We start from the raw sequence: 11,152 nt of genomic DNA, 5'->3' as shown, positions 1-11,152 counted from the left end.
TGAGGACATCATTTAGTCCCAGGGGGGGAAGTGTGTGGTAGATAGTAGTTCTGTATATATCAATCATGTTTTATTAATTAGCTTTTAATTTACTATGTATGTTGTCAATAATGATATTTTGTATATTTCAGATATTGCAGTAATCAAGAATTATTTATTGTATTTCTCATTTCAGGCTTCATACTTAAATAGTTGTAAGTCAAGTATTATCATTAAAGCCCTATTCTAATGTCATGTTTTACTTAGTTGGTCAGTCAACTGCTTGGTGGTCAATCAGAGTGTAAGCCCAGGCGTCCTCTGGATTGGCTAGTTTTAAATCTCTGTGTCCCACTTTCAAACCCCTTTGTTTTCACCCTGCACTTGGCATTACTACTTCACTGTGCACTGGACTGGAAGAAAGGATATACTTATATAAAGGTTAGTAGTTAAAAGTTATAATTGTATTTCATGCCAGTATAATTATGCAAATCACTTAAGTTTAATCAATGTCTATATAGATCCTTAATTATATTTAAACATGTCACATTTACTAGTATTAGTGTGTGCATGGTGAGTGTATGTATACTAGATATATTTCATTTCACCATATGTGTGTCTGTGTTAATCTAGGACATTTGTGTATTCTGTAACTTGTATTGTGTATTAATAAGTTGATAATAGTTTACATGTTATGTTCATGTGTGTAGATAAACATACCTTCATGATGTATTTTATATCATGAACAGGTTTTCACGAGGGATTTAATCTATTTACAAGGGATTGTGACCACCCAAATACACCCCAGTGGGATTCACCGGGTATATATATATGTATACTTATATATTGCTTGCATTGTAACATAATATAATATTTATTGTACCATATTTATATTAAATGTGTAAATCCATTAAACTTACATATCTAAGCTTATAATTGTGAAATGTTATAAATGATATAACATGTATAGCTTATAAGTGTAGTAGATTATTAATTAATCTGCTTCAGTTTTGATGTACTAGATATAATTGTATGTTTATTATTGTATTCATTGTTCCAGGGTGTCGGTTTATCACGACAGAATAAATAATCAGACCTCACACCCTAGCCTGTGTCATTATGTTATCTGGGACACATATGCACCTATAATGGCTACAACACACACACAACCACAAACTAATCAAGATACGAAACTTGATACTAAACACAATCTACTGGCATCTTCATTGTATAAAGGTCTGTACTCGTGACTAAACACCCCATGCCAAACACCATCATGCTGGAATCTTCACTGTATTAAAGTCAGTACTTGTGACTAAACATCCCATGTCATGCACCCTCATGCTGGCATCTTCATTGCATTAGAGTCAGTACTTGTGACTAAACACCCCATGTCATACACCATCATGCTGGCATCTTCATTGTATTACAGTCAGTACTTGTGACTAAACACCCTATGCCAATCACCATCATGCTGGCATCTTCATTGTATTACAGTCAGTACTTGTGACTAAACACCCCATGTCATGCACCATCATGCTGGCATCTTCATTGCATTACAGTCAGTACTTGTGACTAAACACCTCATGTCATACACCATCATGCTGGCATCTTCATTGTATTACAGTCAGTACTTGTGACTAAACACCTCATGTCATACACCATCATGCTGGCATCTTCATTGTATTACAGTCAGTACTTGTGACTAAACACCCCATGTCATGCACCATCATGCTGGCATCTTCATTGCATTACAGTCAGTACTTGTGACTACACACCCCATGTCATGCACCATCATGCTGCCATCTTCATTGTATTACAGTCAGTACTTGTGACTAAACACCTCATGTCATACACCATCATGCTGGCATCTTCATTGTATTACAGTCAGTACTTGTGACTAAACATTTCATGTCATACACCATCATGCTGACATCGTCATTGTATTATAGTCAGTACTTGTGGCTAAACATTCCATGTCATGCAACATCATGCTGGCATCTTCATTGTATTACAGTCAGCACTTGTGACTAAACATTCCATGCCAAGCACCCTCATGCTGGCATCTTCATTGTATTACAGTCATTACTTGTGACTAAACACCCAATGTCATGCACAATCATGCTGGCATCTTCATTGCATTACAGTCAGTACTTGTGACTAAACATTCCATGTCATGCACAAACATGCTGGCATCTTCATTGTATTACAGTCAGTACTTGTGACTAAACACCTCATGTCATACACCATCATGCTGACATCGTCATTGTATTACAGTCAGTACTTGTGACTAAACATTCCATGTCATGCACAATCATGCTGGCATCTTCATTGTATTACAGTCAGCACTAGTGACTAATCGTTCCATGTCATACACCATCATGCTAGCATCTTCATTGTATTACAGTCTGTACTTGTGACTAAACATTCCATGTAATACACCATCATGCTGGCATCTTCATTGTATTACAGTCAGTACTTGTGACTAAACACCCCATGTCATACACCATCATGCTGGCATCTGTATTGTATTACAGTCAGTACTTGTGACAAAAGATCCCATGTCATACACCATCATGCTGGCATCTGTATTGTATTACAGTGAGTACACCCCCATGTCATGCACCATCATGCTGGCATCTTCATTGCATTACAGTCAGTACTTGTGACTAAACACCCCATGTCATGCACCATCATGCTGGCATCTTCATCGTATTACAGTCAGTACTTGTGACTAAACACCCCATGCAAATCACCATCATGCTGGCATCTTCATTGCATTACAGTCAGTACTTGTGACTAAACACCCCATGTCATACACCATCATGCTAGCATCTTCATTGTATTACAGTCAGTACTTGTGACTAAACACCCTATGCAAATCACCCTCATGCTGGCATCTTCATTGTATTACAGTCAGTACTTGTGACTAAACAACCCCATGTCATGCACCATCATGCTGGCATCTTCATTGCATTACAGTCAGTACTTGTGACTAAACATCCCGTGTCATGCACCATCATGCTGGCATCTTCATTGTATTACAGTCAGTATTTGTGACTAAACACCCCATGCAAATCACCATCATGCTGGCATCTTCATTTCATTACAGTCAGTACTTGTGACTAAACACCCAATGTCATGCACCATCATGCTGGCATCTTCATTGCATTACAGTCAGTACTTGTGACTAAACACCCCATGTCATGCACCATCATGCTGGCATCTTCATTGTATTACAGTCAGTACTTGTGACTAAACACCCTATGTCATGCACCATCATGCTGGCATCCTCATTGTATTACAGTCAGCACTTGTGACTAAACACCCCATGTCATACACCTTCATGCTGGCATCTGTATTGTATTACATTTAGCACTTGTGACTAAACATCCCATGTCATGCACCATCATGCTGGCATCTTCATTGTATTACAGTCAGTACTTGTGACTAAACATCCCATGTCATGCACCATCATGCTGGCATCTTCATTGTATTACAGTCAGTACTTGTGACTAAAGATCCCATGTCATACACCATCATGCTGGCATCTTCATTTTAGTGACCTGTTTCACACTTCGCTACTTTCGGTTTGAAAGCGAGGTTCTGAGAGCAGAAGGTGAAGGCTGGATAGCACATGAAACACATGGAGATGTCAACAAGGCACGCAATCGGGACAAACTGCGATAATTTAACGATCCCGGTACATTTATCGTTAGTATTGAACATTATTCGTATTCTTATCATTGACAAACTTTTCTACTGTTATCGGGTCTCCTTACGAATATAAATTTAAGTCTGGCCGTTCTGTGGTGACTTCAGTTTAATATATCCATGACCACCTGGTAACTCCAAGTGCAGTTTATGGTAGCTTAACAGACTTAATACAAATGCTACTGAGATCTTTTAAAGAATAATTCATTGTTTACACACCATTAAGACAAACTATTTATTGTGAGTTTAAATAACTTTGCGGGTTGTATTTGAAGTCGGAATATTGACCTTTTGATATATCTACATATATGTCAGAAGCTAACTAAATTGATATGTTGATATAATGTATCAAATTGTAACCTACTGAGAATTTACAATCGTAGCAAATCAGAATTTTGCATCAGTTGCGAATTTGATGTAAATTGTAATGGACTCAAATGCATTCCAATAAAATATTTGACCTCTAGATCTACTTGTACTGTTGTGATTGTGAACAGTTGTTATTTTGATTGTCAATGTTGACAGATTAGATAGCATGAGGTGTAATATTTCAACTGAATTATTACATAAAGTGTGTGTAAATATTTGAAGTAAAGTACAGTTTGATCTGCAATTTTGTAAACAATATTTCGAAAATGATATTTACTTTACTGTACCAAATTAATCATGTCATGAAATGAACAAAAACCCAACTATATGTTATTAATGGCCAGTAAATGTTCAATCTACATGTGATCTTTATATAATTTACAGAAACAGATAACTCTTTAACAGTTTGTATTAAAATATTTCAAATGCATAAATTGATATTGACATTACTACAAACTTAAAGTATAAACAGAATTAATTTTAATCCCCATGCGTATTGCAATCATAACTCATGTATTCCCTTTGTTTAATTGTGTAACCCATCTGGTTTTATGTCCACAAACATGTTTTGAGACTTTTAAAACAAAATGTTTTCTTTTGTGCAAGCACTTGCCATGTATTATTGATTATTAATCATATCAATTTATATGTAAGAATATAGTTGTGCTTACTGTGTCATTTTGCAATAATTATATTGTTATGATGTAATAATTTACTATTGTTTACAATCTTTAGAACTTTATTTAGAACTTGTTTATTTCAATCAAGTCAAGTGGTGTGATAGTTTTTATAGTTATGTATATTTCAAATAAAACGAGAAATAAAAAAAATATAAATACATAGAAGAAATTTGTTTTCCTTGTCAAATAACGATGATAGCATGAATTTATCTCATCTTGTGATCTGACAAAGTTAATATTTTCAAGTCAAGATATCAACTTTAGTAAACCACAAGAAGAGATAAACATTTCATTTGACAAAATAAATTCAAGTCTTATATTTTCTTTGTGATCTTCATGACCTTACTCAGAAAACCATAGTGTCAATGAGGCAGACTGTCTGTGGGTGTGACAAAACGTGAAATTTCACCTGATTTTAATAAAAATCTTATTTTTATTTCACTGAAGCGAAAGTATGTTTTCAGCATGGTCAGACTAAACAAAGTATTTCATGATTAAATACATACCGGTAATACAAATATCAAAACGTGTTTCATTAAAACAAGAGTGAATTTCTGTGTGACATTGATATAAAGAGCTGTAGTACACTGTCATTACCGACTTACTGTAGGTGTGACAAAACGTGATATTTCACCTGATTTTAATAAAAATCCTATTTATTTCAGTCTAGCGAAAGTATATTTTCAGCATGGTCAGACTAAACAAAGTATTCCAGGATTAAATACATACCGGTTATACAAATATCAAAACGTGTTTCATTAAAACAAGAGTGAATTTCTGTGTGACATTGATATAAAGAGCTGTGGTACACTGTGATAAAATTGATGCATCTGTTGAGTTTACTGTTTACACAGAATATGCTGTTTGAGTTTTAGACATATCAGATGAATTGATGCCTTCAAGATTGTTCTAAAGTAGCATGTAATGTTACACACTGTGATTAATTCTCCTTAAATTTCTCTATTTCAGAAGAATGTTGTTTTCTAAATAAGCAATATTTTGAGAGAAGGTGAATATGCATTGTTTATAAAAAATTTTATTGAAGTAGAAATATTATTACAATATATATATATGTTATTGAATTATTCAATTCAGGCCAGCGAGTCAACACATTGAAGTACTAGTATCCGGTGATGGATGTCTGGAGGAGCTTTCTTCTGACAGTAACACACTGTTTACAATGTGCGTCCTGTCAAAGGACGAGGAAGTGAAAAGCCATATTCATTCTATCAACAAATGTGCTTCCTGTCACATTTAACTTAAATAGGATGAGGAAGTGAAAAGCCTTATTCACTCACAAAACAACATGGCCAATATTTATCAGACACTAAAAAAGCACACTGTACCATTTGTTTACAAGCAAGAACATTATTTTCTCCTGGAATTTAATAAAGTGCTTTTGACTGACAAAGACACCCAGTCCATGTTAAGTTTTGAAAACTTATATTGTGTGAAATAAAGACATAAACATTTCGGTTTGTTTTTCTTTGTTAAATATGAGAAATCTAGATTGTTCCATCAACATAATTTGTACCGATACATATATTTTATCTTGGCTTGATTACCAATTCAAATTGATTTCTTTTTATATTTTGTTATTTTATCTGTACTCATATCTGATCAAGACATTTTCAAACTATTCAGGATAAATGTATTAGTAGCTTCCTTTTGATATACAATTACCTATCATCATACAGGATTAGGTGAGGGTGTTCAAGAAGTTGGTGGTTGTATCAATTCTTATATTTCTTCAATTTCATGCATTATTTATATTTATCAATTTTTAGTTTCCTTTTAAGTTATTTTAAACAGTTCACACATTATTATTTTTGTCGCACACGGTGCAATCTCAATCGGCAATTATCAGTTAAGTACCGTATTCGACGTAATAAGCGCCCAGGGCGCTCTCAAAATTAGAAATAGGGGGCTCTTATTAGAATATTATTTTGGTAAAAAAAAGAGAGTTGAAAGATAAATTTCGTGGTTTATGCTGACACACTGAAATGTTTATATGCGACAGATACATTTTTTCCAAAATTTAATTGCCCATAATTAAGAATGCATATAACACACGACTGCGTATTTTACGCGAATAAAAAAGTCTTGTGTACATTGATCAATAGGAAGGGGTGCTAATTTGGATTATTCACTAGCCAATATATTAGCAAATATCGCCGTAGGGGCTTATTAGAGCGGGGCGCTTATTACGTCGAATACGGTAAGTGATGTTTGAAGAACAAGTAAAGTATCATTTGTCATTGTACACACTGAATAGAGTTATCGCCGATTCTGAAAATTTATTTTGACACACGAATTATTTTGTGAACTAATTTCATTTACTTCGTAATATGTTGAGATGAAAATCACAGCAGAAAAAGTGTATTTTGTCAACTGGACGATAGTGCGTTGTGCAGCAAACACCACTATGAAACGTAAAATAAACATGATCTCGATCTCGAGTTCGCCAAGCCACGCATTGACTGAGCAAATTTGCAAAAGTACACTGACGTGATTCATGTTATGCGGTTCATTTATGATACAAAATTTTTGTCATTGAATGTACTGTCACATTGTACCTATATGCCGACGAGGTTATGATAAAACAATCTATTTCTGAAATGCGTATCTCGAAATGCACCTTTCGATTCACTTTTGGGGTCCTGACAGCAAAATGCTAATTCCAGTGTACTACAGGCATATTTTAGTTGGACCTCATGATTAAATGTGAAATATCTTCTGTATTAGATACAGAGGATTCCATTTTTTGTTTGTTTGAAATGTCCATAAGTGAAATGCACAACATGCTGTCTGTTCCCTATGAGCTGATGCGACTCACACTGCATGGAGCTATGCTCTCCAAGCCTCGTTTTCGATCCAAGATGGCGAAAGTGTGAAAAAGGTCAATTACGGTCAGTGCTTGTGACTAAACATCTCATGTCATACATCAAAAGCGTAACATATGTTCCAATCAGCTGAGGCAAAAACAGTCATCAAGTTGTCAAGCATAGACAATAAAAACGATTAAATCTCCTGTGTATTAGATGATGGTAATGATCTGAAATTTATAACGTTGGATTAGGAAGGAGAAACATTAAAGTGTTTTATAATACTTGGGAACATGAGCAATACGATTTAGCAACATAAACATGCATAAAAAGGTATAGGGAAAATGGTAAAAAGAACTTGAAAATTAAACTAAACAACTTGCCTGTGCACAAGCGGTCGCCAAACATATTTGACAGTTTTAAGTATGTGGTAGACTTATGAATAGCACTGGGCCTCGGCACAAGCATGGTGTTTGAAGACAAGTTATACATGTACATCCCATATCGTGACTGTTTTTCACTATTCATATTCTAAATTCATTCGTAATACCACACCATTATAGTACTCCTTGAAACTTTAAAATGACTTCAAATGTACAAAAGATTGAACGTAAACGAATAATATATTACATATGAATTATTCAATCATTGTCTCTTTTATCAGCCGCTTCGTTTTTCTCGTTTGCATTGTACAAAGAAAGATGTTAACTGTTCTTTTGCAGATTTAGCCTCAGAGTGTGCTCATTCGAATTAGGAATGAAAATAATTGAATATCATGAATATATATTATACACTGTAACAGTTAAAATGTATACATATATATGTACACTGTAAATGCATTCACTTTAAAGTCGTTTTCGACCTTGGACCTTCGCGAGTGAGTTGAATGATCCAGGGCAATTAGAACGAAATGTAAAACGGGTGTATAAGTGTTTGAATTTGCTAATATACATGTAGGTTTGTTAAATATGATTATAAAACGAATTCCTTTCAAAATGTCAAAAATTAAATTATTCTTGAGAAACAGCTGACTTGGTGGGAGATGTGACGTCAGCCACCGGAGACTGCACATGCGGACACAGTTTAACCTTACACTGCCGTGATTATGGGCCGGAAGAGCGAAACCTAGCCATAATCAACTCTAAAATCTCTTTGCTTTCGTGAAGCTACAGTAAGACTGGTAACGCTGCAGCAAACACGGGATATTGCTGTACCGGGACTCTCAAATTACAAGAAAAACACAGAAATGCGTATACCGTATTATACAGTAGTAATTTATTAGATGCTGAAGTATAGTATAGTTGCACAAAAGTACTTTACATTTAACAAATTTAATAACTCTAAGACTTTAATATTTCATAGATGTACATTATAATTTCTAAAATTTCTGTGTGTTGTTATAAGGGATTAAGAGCTACAGCTCACTGCATTTTTGGTTATTGTCTGTCTGACTAAAGTGGACATGTGCAGGTGAACTCTTCACAGAGTTACAAAATTAGTGTCTGAAATGCATAGAGCATAGAGTTTTGAGCAAAGAACAATATTCTCGCCCATGGGCGACATAGTATAAATTTTGAGTTTTCGAATGATTTCTTTTACATTTCTTCTTCCTTTTTATGTACCCATGATAACAGCATATTCAATTTTTCAAAATACCTTTGACACAGACTGGCCACAGCATGGAGAGTTTCTGGACAAATAGGTTTCCAGAATTAAAATGGGACGTGTTATATATGTTACACACCATCTCATGGAAAGAGGAGAGTGAAAACAGGTCCCCAGTAATACACTGCCTGTCGTAAAAGGCGATTATATATTCTTGATCATGGTATGTCATGGTACCCCTACAGCGTGGCACGTTCCTGCTAATATCAACCACTGGTGTCAGTGCCCCAGACTAGACTATTTACAGGTTGCCGTAATACAGTTGCACACTTGTTGACTGCACATCAACCGCTTGTGTCAGTGCCAAAGACCAGAACTATTTACAGGTGGCCGTCATACAGATGCACACTTGATGACTGCACACCAACCACTGGTGTCGGTGCCCCAGACTAGACTATTTACAGGTTGCTGTCATACAGCTGCGCACTTGTTGACTGCACACCAACCACTGGTTTCAGTGCCCCAGACTAGACTATTTACAGGCCGCCGTCATACGGTGCACACTTGTTGACTGCACACCAACTACTGTTGTGAGTACTCCAGACCAGATTATTTACATGTTGCCGTCATACAGCTGCACACTTGGTGACTGCACATCAACCACTGGTGTCAGTGCCCCAGACTAGACTATTTACAGGTCGCCGTCATACGGCTGCACACTTGTTCACTGCGCACCAACCTCTGGTGTCAGTGCCCCAGACTAGACTATTTACATGTTGCTGCCATACAGCTGCACACTTGTTGACTGCACATCAACCTCTGGTGTCAGTGCCCCAGACTAGACTATTTACAGGTCGCCGTCATACGGCTGCACACTTGTTCACTGCGCACCAACTACTGGTGTGAGTACTCCAGAACAGACTATTTACAGGTCGCCGTCAAACAGCTGCACACTTGTTGACTGCACATCAACCACTGGTGTCAGTGCCCCAGACTAGACTATTTACAGGCTGCTGTCATACAGCTGCACACTTGTTCACTGCACACCAACCACTGGTGTCAGTGCCCCAGACTAGACTATTTACAGGTCGCCGTCATACGGCTGAACACCTGTTGACTGCACACCAACCTCTGGTGTCAGTCCCCCAGACTAGACTATTTAAAGGTTTTTCCGTGATGCAGCTGCACACTTGTTGACTGCACATCAACCACTGGTGTCAGCGCCCCAGACTAGACTATTTACAGGTCGCCGTCATACGGCTGCACACTTGTTCACTGCGCACCAACTACTGGTGTGAGTACTCCAGACCAGACTATATACAGGTCGCCGTCAAACAGCTGCACACTTGTTGACTGCACATCAACCACTGGTGTCAGTGCCCCAGACTAGACTATTTACAGGTTGCCGTCATACGGCTGCGCACTTGTTGACTGCACACCAACCACTGGTGTCAGTGCCCCAGACTAAACTATTTACAGGTTGCCGTCATACAGCTGCACACTTGTTGACTGAACATCAACCACTTGTGTCCACTATGTCAATCAATACACCGATTTTAAGCTTTTATGTCGAATGTTGCACTCAAATGATGCCAAAACGTTTAACATGAGATTCAAACATACAAAATATGAATCCTACAATAACAAATATTTCTAACTGCTAAACTTCCATGTGGTATTATGACCAGATAAACTGTGCTTACACCTAACTATAAATAATATCAGTGACACTGTGCATAATGTCTTGTAATGAAATGTCTAAATGCAAAAGATTGAGTTTGCTAAAGAATTTTTAAGGGAGACATAGTCATGTTTTTACTGCAAAATATCATTGTCAATGTACAATTCTAGACGCAGAATTTTGGTAATTCTACCGCAGAATTCGTCTGGGACGGTACTACTGATACTACTAATACTACTACCGCTGAAACTACAACCACTATCACTGAAACTACCATTACTACTACTGTTGCTGCTACTACT

Source organism: Haliotis cracherodii, unplaced genomic scaffold (assembly GCF_022045235.1).
Source record: "Haliotis cracherodii isolate W230 unplaced genomic scaffold, xgHalCrac1.p SCAF_7, whole genome shotgun sequence".
Lineage (NCBI taxonomy): Eukaryota > Metazoa > Mollusca > Gastropoda > Lepetellida > Haliotidae > Haliotis > Haliotis cracherodii.
The sequence above is the reverse complement of the archived record's forward strand: the minus strand, read 5'-3'. Positions refer to the sequence as shown.